The sequence below is a fragment of the Schistocerca serialis genome, chromosome 5 (genome assembly GCF_023864345.2).
Source record: "Schistocerca serialis cubense isolate TAMUIC-IGC-003099 chromosome 5, iqSchSeri2.2, whole genome shotgun sequence".
Taxonomy (NCBI): Eukaryota; Metazoa; Arthropoda; class Insecta; order Orthoptera; family Acrididae; genus Schistocerca; species Schistocerca serialis.
In genome coordinates, this window is record NC_064642.1 from 806,980,386 (window position 1) to 806,998,979 (window position 18,594).

The window sequence follows — 18,594 nt, forward strand, 5'->3', positions numbered from 1 at the left end:
CTCTACTAAATAAAAACGCGAAATGTGAAGAACCAGTCAGCTAAACAGTTTACATGGGTGGCAATAATGGCCCAGCACAAACACACGTCCATATTGAATCTTCTCAAATTTCCACAAGATCAGGAAACCTGTCATACTAAGTATTAGGTCGCTATTCGGCTGTGTACACAGTTAAGTCAGCTACATTCCTGCACCCCAACAGGCCTCTCCATTCGGACAGCTCCTACCGTTATATGTAAACGTGAATAATTCCCACTACAGGCCACCAGCACTGCACGCCTAGGTAGAATCATTATCCTAAGACATCGGTCACATATGTATTTGATCGCTATATTTACAATCCCCCCCCCATGAACCATGGACCTTGCCATTGGTGGGGAGGCTTGTGTGGCTCAGCGATACAGATAGCCGTACCGTAAGTGCAACCACAACGGAGGGGTATCTGTTGAGAGGCCACGCTAACGTGTGGTTCCTGAAGAGGGGCAGCAGCCTTTTCAGTAGTTGCAAGGGCAACAGTCTGGATGATTGACTGATCTGGCCTAGTAACAATAACCAAAACGGCCTTGCTGTGCTGGTACTGCGAACGGCTGAAAGCAAGGGGAAACTACAGCCGTAATTTTTCCCGAGGGCATGCAGCTTTACTGTATGATTAAATGATGATGGCGCCCTCTTGGGTAAAATATTCCGGAGGTAAAATAGTCCCCCATTCGGATCTCCGGGTGGGGACTACTCAAGAGGATGTCGTTATCAGGAGAAAGAAAACTGGCGTTCTACGGATCGGAGCGTGGAATGTCGGATCCCTTAATCGCGCAGGTAGGTTAGAAAATTTAAAAAGGGAAATGGAGAGGTTAAAGTTAGATATAGTGGGAATTAGTGAAGTTCGGTGGCAGGAGGAACAAGACTTCTGGTCAGGTGACTACAGGGTTATAAACACAAAATCAAATACGGGGTAATGCAGGAGTAGGTTTAATAATGAATAGGAAAATAGGAATGCGGGTAAGCTACTACAAACAGCATAGTGAACGCATTATTGTGGCCAAGATAGATACGAAGCCCACACCTACTACAGTAGTATAAGTTTATATGCCAACTAGCTCTGCAGATGACGAAGAAATTGAAGAAATGTATGATGAAATAAAAGAAATTATTCAGATAGTGAAGGGAGACGAAAATTTAATAGTCATGGGTGACTGGAATTCGAGTGTAGGAAAAGGGAGAGAAGGAAACGTAGTAGGTGAATATGGATTGGGGCTAAGAAATGAAAGAGGAAGCCGCCTGGTAGAATTTTGCACAGAGCACAACAAATCATAGCTAACACTTGGTTTAAGAACCATGAAAGAAGGTTGTATACATGGAAGAACCCTGGAGATACTAAAAGGTATCAGATAGATTATATAATGGTAAGACAGAGATTTAGGAACCAGGTTTTAAATTGTAAGACATTTCCAGGGGCAGATGTGGACTCTGACCACAATCTATTGGTTATGACCTGTAGATTAAAACTGAAGAAACTACAAAAAGGTGGGAATTTAAGGAGATGGGACCTGGATAAACTGAAAGAACCAGAGGTTGTACAGAGTTTCAGGGAGAGCATAAGGGAACAATTGACAGGAATTGGGGAAAGAAATACAGTAGAAGAAGAATGGGTAGCTTTGAGGGATGAAGTAGTGAAGGCAGCAGAGGATCAAGTAGGTAAAAGGACGAGGGCTAGTAGAAATCCTTGGGTAACAGAAGAAATATTGAATTTAATTGACGAAAGGAGAAAATATAAAAATGCAGTAAATGAAGCAGGCAAAAAGGAATACAAACGTCTCAAAAATGATATCGACAGGAAGTGCAAAATGGCTAAGCAGGGATGGCTAGAGGACAAATGTAAGGATGTAGAGGCTTATCTCACTAGGGGTAAGATAGATACTGCCTACAGGAAAATTAAAGAGACCTTTGGAGATAACAGAACCACATGGATGAATATCAAGAGCTCAGATGGAAACCCAGTTCTAAGCAAAGAAGCGAATGCAGAAAGGTGGAAGGAGTATATAGAGGGTCTATACAAGGGCGATGTACTTGAGGACAATATTATGGAAAAGGAAGAGGATGTAGATGAAGATGAAATGGGAGATACGATACTGCGTGAAGAGTTTGACAGAGCACTGAAAGACCTGAGTCGAAACAAGGCCCCGGGAGTAGACAACATTCCATTGGAACTACTGACGGCCTTGGGAGGGCCAGTCCTGACAAAACTCTATCAGGTGAGCAAGATGTATGAAACAGACGAAATACCCTCAGACTTCAAGAAGAATATAATAATTCCAGTCCCAAAGAAAGCAGGTGTTGACAGATGTGAAAATTACCGAACAATCAGTTTAATAAGCCACAGCTGCAAAATACTAACACGAATTCTTTACAGACGAATGGAAAAACTAGTAGAAGCCGACCTCGGGGAAGATCAGTTTGGATTCCGTAGAAACACTGGATGACGTGAGGCAATACTGACCTTACGACTTATCTTAGAAGAAAGATTAAGGAAAGGCAAACCTACATTTCTAGCATTTGTAGACTTAGAGAAAGCGTTTGACAATGTTGACTGGAATACTCTCTTTCTAATTCTAAAGGTGGCATGGGTAAAATACAGGGAGCGAAAGGCTATTTACAATTTGTACAGAAACCAGATGGCAGTTATAAGAGTCGAGGGACATGAAAGGGAAGCAGTGGTTGGGAAGGGAGTAAGACAGAGTTGTAGCCTCTCCCTGATATTATTCAATCTGTATATTGAGCAAGCAGTAAAGGAAACAAAAGAAAAATTCGGAGTAGGTATTAAAATCCATGGAGAAGAAATAAAAACTTTGAGGTTCGCCGATGACATTGTAATTCTGTCAGAGACAGCAAAGGAATTGGAAGAGCAGTTGAATGCAATGGACAGTGTCTTGAAAGGAGGATATAAGATGAACATCAACAAAAGCAAAACGAGGATAATGGAATGTAGGCGAATTAAGTCGGGTGATACTGAAGGAATTAGATTAGGAAAGGAGACACTTAAAGTAGTAAAGGAGTTTTGCTATTTGGGGAGCAAAATAACTGATGACGGTCGAAGTAGAGAGGATATAAAATGTAGACTGGCAATGGCAAGGAAAGCGTTTCTGAAGAAGAGAAATTTGTTAACATCGAGTATAGATTTAAGTGTCAGGAAGTCATTTTTGAAACTATTTGTATGGAGTGTAGCCATGTATGGAAGTGAAACATGGACGATAAATAGTTTGGACAAGAAGAGAATAGAAGCTTTCGAAATGTGGTGCTACAGAAGAATGCTGAAGATTAGATGGGTAGATCACATAACTAATGAGGAAGTATTGAATAGGATTGGGGAGAAGAGAAGTTTGTGGCACAACCTGACCAGAAGAAGGGATCGGTTAGTAGGACATGTTCTGAGGCATCAAGGGATCACCAATTTAGTATTGTAGGGCAGCGTGGAGGGTAAAAATCGTAGAGGGAGACCAAGAGATGAATACACTAAGCAGATTCAGAAGGATGTAGGTTGCAGTAGGTACTGGGAGATGAAGAAGATTGCACAGGATAGAGTAGCATGGAGAGCTGCATCAAACCAGTCTCAGGACTGAAGACCACAACAACAACAACATATTTACAATTAAATGTTACGATCGTGGTCTCAGTTGAACGACATTCGACAGTGAGCCAAGGGTGGGAACTACATCCTGCTGACGACTGTGGCTCTTGAAATAGAAATATCTATAGCATTCTTATGACTTCACATACTCTCCCCTTTGCTACCACAGTATTCCACGTCAAATCCAGACCTTCCTGGAGACTGGACATAGCCATTTCCTTTGCACATGTCGGAACACAAACACATACTTTATAAGCCTGATGCTCATGGCGAACCTATCACGCATCCCCTACTGCTATGTAGAATGCTTCGCCAATAAATGTTCGCTGGCGCCGGCCGGAGTGGCCGTGCGGTTCTAGGCGCTACAGTCTGGAACCGCGCGACAGTTACGGTCGCAGGTTCGAATCCAGCCTCGGGGATGGGCGTGTGTTATGTCCTTAGGTCAGTTAGGTTTAAGTAGTTCTAAGTTCTAGGGGACTGATGACCACAGCAGTTAAGCCCAATAGTGCTCAGAGCCATTTGAACCAGTTTTTTTTTTTTTTTTTTTTTTTTTTTTTGTTCGCCGGCGATACGAAATAATACTGACTGAGAATCAACGACAGGTGGACATGTTTCATAACTTTTTCTTGCTAGCGGTACCAATGTGTCTTAGAAGGAGAGACGTAATCGTCTTACAAACCGCCATATGTTAAGGAACATGAACATATTACTATCAAAAGCAGTCTTGGTCCTACAGGTGCACACAAGTACCCATGCTAAAGCTGTACTGGCTTTATAAATCGAGGTATGACATTACATACGAATGACGTGGTTTTTTTTTTATCCAGACAAATACCGCAACACTGAATGTACTGTAGATGGTGATTGCCAGAGTGTATATTATCAGGTCAACAGTGCGGTTAAACGTCGCCGACGACGCATCCTCGTTATAAGATCACCGAATTTAGAAAGTGAGTCAGCTAAGGAACGTGGTATGAAACCAGTATTTGCAACTCCCTCACGCCACCGCCGCTAGAAATTTCTCCAGTATTTCTAATGCATTTTGTCTTGATGCCTTGTCAGATGTTCTTCGATATATCGAGTGTGATGGTTGATTGAGAAGGATCACAAACAGTACTCAGAGACCAATATTGGTAGCAAGTTCATAGATATGCAGGCCCAAATAGATGTGTGTAAATCAACTGCGAGTGACTCTTTGAAACATTACAGCGATGTTTCAAAGAGAGTAAGCCAATTGACAGAAAGTGTCAACCACGTTAGCGAGCGAGTTGAAGACCTTGCTCAGCAAATATCCGATGTCAATATAGACAAAAAGATCGCAGATGTGACTTCTGAAATTTTCCCGGCGTATTTCTTCTTCTAATAATTTCCGGGTATGCAGCCGGATCCCGTCGACATTCTGCCACGATATTTCGGCCCAGAGACGTCCGGCCATCATCAGGTGAGTACACAACTACTGAAGAGCCCTGGTGCAGTCGCGGTATTTATGCCGAATCTCGCGCATGTGAAATGTACTGGCATTCTACAGCGCATGCGTCAGGTGTTGACATGCGCAGCATAGCCGAGTTGTACGTGCTGCCCTCGGTGGTGGAAATAAAGGTTCATCTAGTCATTGAGTATCGAATGACACTGTCGATTCCGCTGTGATTGTATAATTTTAATAACAGGATTCCAATTTTTATCCAGCTGAAAGCCGTTGTCACGATTTGTAAGATTATTGGCAAGACGTATTTCCACTGAATCCTTGATTACGGAATCCCAAAAACCGGAAACCGGGGATAAAATTTTTGTTACATTGTATTCCATCGAATGTCCCAAAGAAATACAGTGCTCTGCTACTGCCGATTTTGACGGTTGCCGCAGACGGGTGTATCTTTCATGTTCTATACATCGTTCATGGACAGTTCTTGTCGTCTGGCCAATATTTGCAGAGCCACATTCACAGGGAATTTTGTAGACGCCTGCCTTCTTCAGTTGTAAATCGTCTTTAACGGATCCAACCAGGGCCCGGTTCTTTGCTGGTGGACGGAAGATAACCTTGATTTTATTTTTCTTCAGTAATCGGCCTATTTTCGACAACACATTCCCGGCGTGTGGAAGGAACGCAGTTGATTTAAAGTCATCATCTGCGTCCTCAGTGCGTTGCTTCTTGTTATGATAGTTGCGCATGGCCTTCCTTATTTGGCGAGAAGTGTAGCCATTCTCTTTGAAAACCTTCTCCAAGTGTTCTAATTGAATGGCTACACTTCTCGCCAAATAAGGAAGGCCATGCGCAACTATCATAACAAGAAGCAACGCACTGAGGACGCAGATGATGACTTTAAATCAACTGCGTTCCTTCCACACGCCGGGAATGTGTTGTCGAAAATAGGCCGATTACTGAAGAAAAATAAAATCAAGGTTATCTTCCGTCCACCAGCAAAGAACCGGGCCCTGGTTGGATCCGTTAAAGACGATTTACAACTGAAGAAGGCAGGCGTCTACAAAATTCCCTGTGAATGTGGCTCTGCATATATTGGCCAGACGACAAGAACTGTCCATGAACGATGTATAGAACATGAAAGATACACCCGTCTGCGGCAACCGTCAAAATCGGCAGTAGCAGAGCACTGTATTTCTTTGGGACATTCAATGGAATGCAATGTAACAAAAATTTTATCCCCGGTTACCGGTTTTTGGGATTCCGTAATCAAGGAATCAGTGGAAATACGTCTTGCCAATAATCTTATAAATCGTGACAACGGCTTTCAGCTGGATAAAAATGTGAATCCTGTTATTAAAATTATACAATCACAGCGGAATCGACAGTGTCATTCGATACTCAATGACTAGATGAACCTTTATTTCCACCACCGAGGACAGCACGTACAACTCGGCTATGCTGCGCATGTCAACACCTGACGCATGCGCTGTAGGATGCCAGTACAATTCACATGCGCGAGATTCGGCATAAATACTGCGACTGCACCAGGGCTCTTCAGTAGTTGTGTACTCACCTGATGATGGCCGGACGTCTCTGGGCCGAAATATCGTGGCAGAATGTCGACGGGATCCGGCTGCATACCCGGAAATTATTAGAAGAAGATCGCAGATGTCAACACCGGTATAAGCAATACACTTAATAAGGAATTTGAAGAGTGGATGCAATCCAAAGAACAGTACATTGTCAGCAAGGTACACGCTGAACTAAAGGGTACGGTTAAATCTGCTACAGCAGAAATCTTAACCGCTCCCGGTACTTCTGGTCACACTTAAACCAGTGAATTAGGTGAAATCAGACGAGCATTTAGCCACGATCTTCCGGAATGGAAACGTCAGCTAAGCAATGATATAGATCAACTGAAATGACAAGTTACGGAATTGCAAGGTGACAATCAAAGTGAGTATTCGCTACCGCCAGAACACGATAATCGTCAATATCCCGAGTGTCAGGTACAATTCTCACCAACAGTAAACAATTCGCGTGGCGAAACTTTTACGTCACGTAGTCATGCCGATCAACTAACTCTCGTTGAACTACTGCGAGACGAGAGTGTGCTAAAACACAGAGTTTTTCAGCCTTTTATATCTGAAAAACGAAATATACATCCAATGGTATTTCTAAAATCATTCACAGGCGCTTTACCAGAATCATGGAACGACAGGCAGCGGATACAGTTCATCTTAGGCTATGTACACGGTGAAGGATCAATTTGGGGTACAGAAATAATAGACAAATGTCACACCTATGCAGATTTTAAAGAGCATTTTTTGAATAAATTCTGGAGTTCAGGTATACAACAAAGACTCCGAAAGGAGATTTACAACGCCGAACCTTTCAACACCAAAGGAGGAGGTTTGAGACGTTATTTTGAAAAATATCTACGTAAAATTCAGTATTGGGACACGCCCATTTCAACCAAAGATGTAATCATGATCTTAAAGTCAAAACTTCCTGTGTCAATAAGAGAAAAACTAGTTAATGTGAGTGAAGAAGACCTAGAAGCCTTTCTTTCTGTTCTTGACAATTTGGATATGATCTATGAGGATGTGCGTGCGAGCGCGCGGAATAATTATAATAATGGACCGCCCGCTCCGCAACAGCACATAAATTGCGTCAATGGAATGTCGTACCAACATAACACGGGACAACCAAACGCTCAGCCTTACGGCAATCATAACAGTTTCAACAGCCGTAATGGAAAACAATATAACAAATATCCACACCAGAATAGATACAATCCGATTTATCAAAACACACAGCAACAATACGGTAATTTACCGATAAATCACAACGGTAATTACCAGTACCAGAACAACAACACGAATAATGGAAATCTTCACAAGGGAAAGAAATGGAACAATTATAACGGACCACAACAGTACAGTCAGCCGAGTCACTTCACTCCATCTCACCAAATAAATTTTTCACAGCCGAAAAATGCGACATTTTCTCACCAACCCAACCAACAGTTCAGGAACAATAGTCAGGACAATTCGTCGGATGCTTTTCCTGACACCGCCGGTCATAATAGCCAAGGAAATCCGACTATTTTTTTACACACAGGCGAACCAAGCACCAAACGCGATGTCAAATAACACGCAATCAAGTGATGCACAAGTCGTATGGGATACGAACGCGAATTTTCGACCTGGTAGGTCGCAAAATACTAGTCAAGTAAAAATAACTTACATTTCAGCTCCACCCCAGTCGGAAAACCATTAGCAGCTAGTTTAGGCCTCCACGGGGAAGCTGCGGACCGAAATTACAACAGCCTGAAGTAACATTAGACGACAAGTTAAGACAAGCTCTCATATCTTTAACCACTCATGCCAACCTTAGAAAAGAGGCGCAAGACAAACACATTAGCAAAATCTTATCGTATCGTATAAATGAACGCATGACAAACACATTAGCAAAGTCTTATCGTATCGTATAAATGAACGAGTGCTATTACAGACCCACTTCAAACCATCTTTGATTCATCATAAGAATCGCAAGTGGCAGCACTTGTATGAAGGACCATATATTATATTAAGAAAGCCGCACATTGGTTGCTATCTATTAGCTGACCCTGTATCTGGACGAATAAAAGGATTGTTTCATCACGCAGACTTGAAGAAATACAGAGTCTACCATTGAAAATATCTGTTAAGCTGCTAAAATAAAATATACACACACTATAAGTTGTCATACTATGTGTGAAGTACCAACGTATGTAAGAGTAATGCACAGGACTAACAGCCTGTCGACCTGCCACAACAAGATAAGTAATTTATATGAGCACCTGAAGTAAAACACATTTATTGTAGGAGACCAAGATTTGCCTTAGATGTAAGTTAGTTTTAAGTTAATTGAGCCATGAGCGGCCACAGCCGAAAGAGCTGACAAATAAATATTATAGTAGTGCTAAGTGCCACCTGCTATCACTAGTTTTAAGTATAGCAAAGCTCTCTCCTCTTGAATGAAATAAATTAAAATTATCATTCAGACCAGAATGATTGCTCGAAAAAAAATGGTTAAGGTCGCTTACTCTAATGAGGTAAATGTTATGTTGTGCATAAGGAGTGTGTGACAACAAATTTTATGAGGCCACCTATGAAACGCAACAGGCAAAAAGGAGCAGCTTAGCATATAAGAACCAAGTAAGTCAATAACGATCCAGGTAGCAGGAAAGAAGTGCGCAACTCAATTATTTTATTATAATACGGAGAAAACCGTATACGCACATAAGAATTTTACGGCATAGTGCAGCTGAAATACTTACAAAGATCATTTATAAATAAACTAATTTAGTACTAGAAATATCTATTTCAGGTCCTCGAGGTATGACGATTGTTTTTTAGAAAACCAATTTTACGATACATGGAACAGAAGATAGTTAACAGACATAGTTCACTGCTAATGCATGGTTTAAGTAATTTCAGATATGCATAGAAAATTGTTTAGAGAGCTGGATCAGGCGACACTGAAACTACTGTATCGATTTAATTATACTATTTGTCATGAAAAACTCAGGTGATAACAATTTATATATCATACGTTACTAACACTGTGTCTTCAAATCTCTTCACTCCATAAAAGTCTTTTCTGTTTTCCTCTAACCAGTATCCTTACCATCCTACCTTATCCAGTAGAGAAGTGAATTTTACGAGCTGGATGCATGATTGATACACACAGGCTATACGAATGGATAGTCGTGACACATTGGTTGTCGACGGGCTATGCTTATTCTCCGCAAATTGCGAGTTCAATTAAGATTTGTTATGTGCAATTGCATGACAGGGAACACCAAGCTTCCCAATTTCCCTAATGGTAGTTTGAACACGAACTGTTCATCACGTAAACGAAGCCACATTGACTATGTCTTCAAACTAACGACGCAATAGAGAGAAAATTAAAGAGCTGAACTTGAGAAAAGAGTAACTATTGTAAAAAGAAAAGAATAACAAGATTTCGAACAAAGTGTAAACCTAAAGTGCCTTGGAAGCACAAACTACGAACAAGAGAATGCTTTTCGTCAGGCCTGTAGTCACAGAGACTAAATATTTCTTTGTAAATAATTTTTAGCCATGATATATATATATACTAACTGTTAACTGTACTTTGTAGTAATAATGCAGTCAGTAATAAATGGACACGTATATGCTGCTGCGTGTGAACCGACTATAGACAAGTAACTAATGGACACGTATAAAAGTGGTGCGTGTGAACCTTAACATGACGACCAAACAAAAGGTGAACACGAATTAATAATAACGTGTGAACTGAAAAGGTGATAACTCCAAGGACACGTGTGAAATACCGCGTTGTTATAAGTACTTGTACCACGAAACCACGATGTAGAAAGCCGAAGAGTGAAAGTGAATAAGTATTGTACTTACCACAAACGGTACTGCACGCCTTTCCACGGACACATTCTTCGAAACAGCTGCGGGAGTCGTCGCATCTGGCTGCTTCCGTAATCCAGAGTCGATGAAAAACTGTGTAAAAACTCACACCACAGCTAGTAGACACTAGAGTTGTGGCGATTCGTGAATGAGTCGTTCATTTGAACGACTCTAAATAAAGAATCGTAAGAATCGAATCGTGATACGGACGAATCGTCGTTGAAAAGAATCGTAAGAACGATTGCGTGTTTCCGAGTCGTGACGATTCCAAGTTCCAACGATTCATCGGTTCCTTGTACGCCATGCTTCGAAGGCAACTTCCGAATCATGCCGAATGATTACGACCGCCAGATGGCAGTCAAGTGGAGGATGCATGTGATCAAAGGAAGCTCGGAACGAACAAACGAAGTTCGTGGGCCGTAATATTACTCGTGAAAACCAAGCTGACACTTGGCGGTGGCTGACGGGAACGAGCTTAAAGGCATTTCCCATTTACTATCGCTACCATCAGCCACCGCGCCGACGTCAGCTTAGTTTGCGCGAGTAATGCACGAACTAGTGATGACACAAACGATATACCGCGAGTACACAGCTCCCAATACACACGATCAAAATCAAGAAATCCAAGTATGATGAATAAATACGTACCTCTTATTTGTTGCAGATGCAATGCAAAACACACACACCTTCTCTTACACACGAGCAATAGCACTTGAATTATGTATTATATTTAGCGTATCTCGAAAACGGCCCCAACGATTTGGATGAAATTTTGTATTTACACTGGTTTATGCTTTTTGAGTTCACTTACATAGTTCCATTCTTTCGTAAAAAGTCAAGTTTTACAATATATATATACTTCATAGTTCCATTCGTAAAAAAGCAATTTTATATTATAAAAACGCTATTTCACATTTTTTATAACGCCATCTCGTAAAACTATTTCTGGCATATCTTATCATGATACAGTTCGATTCTAACCCCATTGACAATTTCAGACATGTCCTGCCATCTGTGAGTAAGATGTAGAACTTTTTGCATTCCGTACGAATCGTGCCATCGCAGACTAGAATGAATCGTGAAAGAATCGTGAACGAATCGTAGGAATCGATTCGCAATGTGAGATTGAATCGTAGGAATCGAATCGGGAAAAAGAATCGAGTTGCCCAACTCTAGTAGACACCAAACGCTCTGCTTCTCGCAGAATACTGCTGCTAGCGTTGTGGAACTCTCAAGTTATTATCACGTGATTGTGACCAACGGACGTAACACTGTGTACGCTGAGCGCTCAACAATCAATTTTTCTTTGCACAACGAGCGTGAATGCCAAATGTGTTTGAAATGCATTCAAAATAAAATATGATAAAGCAATGAATTAAGCACTCATGTACCTTGTGAAATTTTAAAGACTCTAGTCGGAAGAGTCTAAAGCTCGATTTTGACAGTTGCTACCGAATTTACTGACCAGGCCGAGTAATGACGAAAACGTGTCGAACCAAATAAAACCAGAAAATAGATAAATATGAGAACTAAGCATTCCTAAGAGAATGAGACCTTATGTACGTAAACAATTGTTATCCTTACCTAATCCAATTTTCTTTTAGACTAAGTTATTAGTAAGTAAGCACATTCTAATACAGATTTTGTTTCTGTATTTTTCATGTACGAAAACATAAATGGAAGCACGGACATGTGTCAAGTGAAATAGAGACCGCCACCATACGGCTCAACATGTTGCAGAACCAATCTTCCAGTTCCTGACCAACGACGTATTTCCAACGCAACATCACACCCCGACAACTACTCCAACTTCCACAGTGAAAGTGATGCCCTACTTTTCCTCCACTGTGAAAGTGTAATCAATTTCCCCACTCAAGCGCAGTGCTATCATTTATACCCGAAGTTCTACCACTCCCAGTGCAACTCATACCTACCCAATTGTAGTGAAACATTTTTTTTTGCAGGTCATGAAAGCCACAAATATGTAAAGTGCTACGTATTTACTGCAAGAAATCTTCGACGAAACAAAGACAAAAATATTCCTGTAATATATCATTGTAAAACAAGAATGTCAATTTTTTTGTAACATATTTTTTCCACGAGTGTACACAGCACCAAGACTTCCTGCGAAGTCAAGCAATTTATTTCTTTGTTATTTTTTAATATTTATTATGCCATGTATAATGTATCTATGCATGTGTATCTTTATCTTAATTTCATTATCTTTTACCGAGAAATGAACATTTGTTATCCTTGTATAATACATTAGAAAGAGCACAGTTCAATTGTCATGTAGTTACACTATGGACAAATTACTATCAATTTCAGTCGTACGAATATACTTACCTGATACTCTGTATGTTAACCACTTTGCCTGATGTAGTGTGCAAAATCTATTGTAAAGAATTTTTGCAAGTAATACTAACTTGTTTCACGAAAGCAATAATATCACGACTACGCGTGAGTCGCGATGATCCTGACGGAGTCATCGCTCCTCACGCGGGAAGCAATGTGATATTATTGGATTTCAGACATTTTGCATATGAGAAAAGGACAGCCACCGAGCTGTAGTTCGTAATGATGATAAGCATGACAACACGAGAGTAAGGGAACGAAATCTATAATGTGCGCTTATACCAAGACGCGCGGCCAGCGTTTAAAAAGTACTTTTAAACACTATGACTCGCTGGTCGCAGATATTTAAAATCATTGCCGCAGCGCTTGATAGCAAGAAGCTGAGAAACAGAAGAAATAACAATTTATCATTTGATAGGAAAATTCTAGAGTCTTTATAGTTATTTGTACTTCTGGTCGCCGATATGTTAACATGTACTTCATTACTTTTGATGTTTGGTCGTCGACTTGTTAAGAGGTGTTGTGTAGTACCGCTACAAGTTATATTTCATTTAGTGTGAAAAACCACGTTATCATCAAGAAAGAAAACGCTTTAGTAAACCTTGTGACGATAAAAAATTCTTACGCGCACGCCAGGACATTTAATTTTTACAAAATACCACACATACAAAAGCAGCGATAGTTGGACTGCTCCATGTATGAGAAAAACATAAAAAATGGAAGTTTTGTATTCACTGAAAAAATTTTTAATTTTTATAGTTTAACGCCTTTGTTCTTTGAGAATATATTGATGCTTCACTGTACAGAAACTCTATACTTATTCTTTTCTTTAAATTAACCACAAATAATGTATTTGTTTAAATGAACTTTGTTACAGGTTCGCTCTATATCGCGGTGTCTCGATTGTATTTGGGAGACCATTAATGTGTTGAATTTCCGATATTACAACTTGTTTTACAAAATTTCACTGTTTTGCATTCATTTCCAATTTTTTTTTATTATTCAAATAGGTCCCTTAGGTAATTTCATTGAAGAGTCTGATTGCGGGAAAGAAATCCGGGTTAAGAGGTCATTTGAGAAACTATTTTCGCGCAATCAATCTGTACATCTGAACATAATCGAGAACCGACGCATGAGCGATCATTCATTAATTTTTCTCTCTTTCCAACTCGTACCAAAAAACGGTCAAGGAGAACTGCCATGAGTACGCAATCTAGTGTTAAAGGTTGCATTCTTTATCTTGTCAGCAAACATTGCCATAAATTATCATCATCAATGTTATTTTTGGTTAAATGTGAAAAGCAAAAAACCTTTTAACGCTAGAGAGGGACACGGTTAAGAAGGAATAATGCATCAGAAAAGAGATACTCGACTCCCAAAAGAAAATCCTGTCATTGCTGTAGAAACGTTACTCGATTCCGAAGGAGAAGGCATGGAATCAAGAGTATTTCATAGCGACGCAATGTCTGTGTTAATTCGTCAATATGAGGGAGCGAATGATGCAGTAAAGAAGGAATAATGCATCGGAACAGAGATACTCGACTCCCAAAAGGAAATCCTGTCGTTTCCGTAGAAACGTTACTCGATTCAGAAGGAGAAGGCGTGGAACCCAGAGTGTTTCATAGCGACGCAATTTTTGTGTTAAGTTGTCAATGCGAGGGAGCGAGGGATGCAGTAAAGAAGGAAGAATGCATTGGAATAGAAATGACTTACAAACGAAAACTCTATCGTTTCCGTAGAAACGGTACTCGATTCAGGTGGAGAAGGCATAGAACCCAGAGTATTTCATAGCGACGCATTTCTGTGTTAATTCTTAATTGTGAGGGAGCGAGGGATGCTACAAAGAAGGAATAATACATCGGAAAAGACATACTCGACTCCCAAAGCAAAATCCTGTCGTTGCCATAGATACGTTACTCGATTCAGAAGGGGAGGGCATGGAACCCTGAGTATTTCATAGCGACGCTATTTCTGTGTTAATTCGTCAGTGCGCGGGGGCGAGGTATGCAGTAAAGAAGGAATAATGCATCGGAAAAGAGATATTCGACTATCAAAAGAAAATCCTGTCTTTGCTGTGGCAACGTTACTCGATTCAGAAGGAGAAGGCAAGGAAACCAGACGTGTTATTTTGTCAATGTGAGGGAGCGAGGAATACAGTAAAGAAAGAATAATGCATCAGAAAAGAGATACCCGACTCCGAAAAGAAAATCCTGTCGTTGCCGTTGGAACGTTACTCGATTGGGAATGAGAATGCATGGGACCCAAAATATTTCATAGCAACGCAATTTCTGTGATGATTCATCAATGTGAATGTGCGAGGGACACAGTTAAAATGGAGTAATGCACAGAAATGAGATACTCGACTCCTAACAGGAAATCATGTCGTTGCCGTAGAAGTGTTACTCGTATCAGAAGGAGAAGCAATGGAACCCAGAATATTTCATTGCGACGCACTCTCTGCGTTAATTCGTCAATGTGAGGGAGCGAGGGATGCAGTAAAGAAGGAATAATGCATCGGAAAAGAGATACTCGACTCCCAAAGGAAAATCCTATCGATTCCGTAGAAACGATACTCGATTCAGAAGGAGAAGGAAAGGAACCCAGGGTATTTCATAGCGACGCTATTTCTGTGTTAATTCGTCTATGTGAGTGAGCGAGGGTTGCAGTAAACAAGGATTAAAGCATCGGAAAAGAGATACCCAAAAGAAAATCCTGTCGTTGCCGTAGAAACGTTACTTTAATCAGAAGGAGTAGGCATGGAACCCAGAGTTCTCCATAGCGACCCAATTTCTGTGTTGATTCGTCAATGTGAATGTGCGAGGGACACTGTAAAGAAGGAATAATACATCGGAAAAGTGATACTCGCTTCCCAAAAGTAAAACCTGTCGTTGACGTAGAAACGTTACTCGATTCAGTACGAGAAGGCATGGAACCCAGAGTATTTCATCGCCGAAGAAAGGTCACTCGATTGGGAAGGAGAAGGCATGGAAACCAGAATATTTCGTGGCGACGCAATTTCTGTGTTGATTCGACAATGTGAAGGTTCGAGAGACACAGTTAAGAAGCAATAATGCATCAGAAAAGAGATACTCGACTCCCAACAGGAAATCCTGTCCTTGCTGTATAAATGTAACTCGATCCCGAAGGAGATGACTATGAACCCAGAATATTACATTGCGATGCAGTCCCTGTGTTAATTCGTCAATGTGAGGGTGCGAGGGATGCAGTAAAGAAGGAATAATGCTTTGGAAAGAGATACTCAACTCCCAAAAAAAAAAAAAAAAAAAAAAATCCTTTCGTTGCTGTAGAAACGTTACTCGATTAGGAAGGAGAAGGCGTGGAACCCAGAATATATCATAGCGACGCATTTTCTGTGTTGATTCGTCAATGTGAGGGTGCGAGGGACACAGTTAAGAAGGAATAATGCATCAGAAAAAAATAATGGACTCCCAAAAGAAATTCCTATTTTTATTACAGAAACGTTACACCATAAATGCGAGAAGGCATGAAAACCAGAGTATTTCATAGCGACGTAATTTCTGTGTAAATTCGTCAATGTGAGGGAGCAAGGGATGCAGTAAAGAATTAATAGTGCATTGGAAAAGAGAAACTGAATCCCAAAAGAAAATCCCTTTGTTTCCGTACAAACGTTATACGCTTGAGATTGAGATGGCATGGAACACAGAATATTTCATAGCGACGCAATTTCTGTGTTGATTCGTCAATGTGAGGGTGCGAGGGACACAGTTAAAAAGGGATAATGCATCAGAAAAGAGATACTCGACTCCCAAAATAAAATACTGTCGTTGCCGTAGAGACGTTACTCGATTCAGAAGTAGAAGGCATGGAACCCAGAGTATTTTATAGCGACGCAATTTATGTGTTAATTCGTCAATATGAGGGAGCGAGGGATGCAGTAAAGAAGGAAAAGTGCATCAGAAATGAGATACTCGCCTCCCAAAAGAAAATCCTGTCGTTGCCATAGAAACGTTACTCGAGTGGGAAGGAGAATGCATGCAACCCATAGTATTTAATAGCGACTCAATTTCAGTGTTAATTCGACAAAGCGAGGGAGCAAGGGATGCAGTAAAGAAGGAATGGTGCATCGGAAAAAATATACTGGACTCCCAAAAGAAAATCCTTTCATTTCCATAGAAACGTTACTCGACTGGGAGGGAGAATGCATGCATCCCATAGTATTTAATAGCGACTCAATTTCGGTGTTAATTCGTCAATGTGACGGAGCGAGGGATGAAGTAATGAAGGAATAGTGCATCGGAAAAGATATACTCGACTCCCAAAAGAAAATCCTTTCATTTCCATAGAAACGGTACTAGACTTAGAAGGAGAAGTCATAGAACCCACAGTATTTTATAGCGTCGCAATTTCTGTGTTAATTCGTCAAAGTGAGGGAGCGAGGGATGCAGTAATGAAGGAATAGTGCATCAGGAAAGAGATACTTGCCTCCCAAAAGAAAATCCTGTTGTTTCCATAGAAACGTTACTCGAGGACCCATAGTATTTCTTACCGGCGCAATTTCTGTGTTAATTCGTCAAAGTAAGGGAGCGAGAAATGCAGTAATGAAGGAATAGTGCATCGGAAAGAAGATACTCGCCTCCCAAAAGAAAATCCTGTCGTTGCCATAGAAACTATACTATATTTAGAAAAAATGGTTCAAATGGCTCTGAGCACTATGGGACTCAACTGCTGTGGTCATAAGTCGCCTGGAACTTAGAACTACTTAAACATAACTAACCTAAGGACAGCACACAACACCCAGCCATCACGAGGCAGAGAAAATCCCTGACCCCGCCGGGAATCGAACCCGGGAACCCGGGCGTGGGAAGCGAGAACGACACCGCACGTCCAAGAGATGCGGGCTACTATATGTAGAAGGAGAAGTCTTAGAACCCATAGTTTTTCATAGCGTCCCAATTTCTGTGTTAATTCGTCAAAGTGATGGAGCGAGGGATGCAGTAAATAAGGAATAGAGCATCGGAAAGGAGATACTGGCGTCCCAAAAGAAAAACCTGTCGTTTCAATAGAAACGTTACTCGATTTAAAAGGAGAAGTCATAGATCACATAGTATTTCACAGGGACGCAATTTCTGTACTAATTCGTCAAAGCGAGGGAGCGATGGATGCAGTAAAGAAGGAATAGTGCATCAGAAAAGAGATACTCGCCTCCCAAAAGAAAATCGTGTCGTTGCCATAGAAACGTTACTCGAGTGGGAACGAGAATGCATGCAACCCATAGTATTTAATAGCAACTCAATGTTAGTGTTAATTCGTCAATGTGAGTCAGCGAGGGATGCAGTAAAGAAGGAATAGTGCATCGGAAAAGATATACTCGACTCCCAAATGAAAAACCTTACACTTCCATAGAACCGTTACTCGACTGGGAAGGAGAATGCGTGGAACCCATAGTATTTCACAGCGACGCAATTTCTGTGTTAATTCGTCAAAGTGCGGGTGCAAGGGATTCTGTATGGAAGGAATTGTGCATTGGAAAAGATATACTCTATTCCCAAAAGGAAATCCTTTCTCTGTTATAGAATCGTAGCTCGACTGGGAAGGAGAATGCGTGGAACCGTCAGTATTTCATAGCGACCCCATTTCAGTGTTAATTCGTCAAAGCGAGTTAGCGAGGGATGCAGTAAAGAAGGAATAGTGCATCGGAAAAGATATACTCGACTCCCAAAAGAAAATCTTTTCATTTCCATAGAAACGTTACTCGACTGGGAGGG

The 18,594-nt window shown here is 40.9% G+C and overlaps 1 long non-coding RNA gene across 1 annotated transcript in view; it reads right to left on the bottom strand.

The window, feature by feature from the left end:
* LOC126481663 (uncharacterized) overlaps positions 1 to 10,793 on the bottom strand; it is a 775,701-nt gene extending 764,908 nt beyond the window's left edge. The window contains exon 1 of the long non-coding RNA XR_007587609.1: positions 10,487 to 10,793. This is a non-coding gene — a long non-coding RNA (uncharacterized LOC126481663). The remainder of the gene's footprint in view (positions 1 to 10,486) is intronic.
* Positions 10,794 to 18,594: the final 7,801 nt, after the last annotated feature.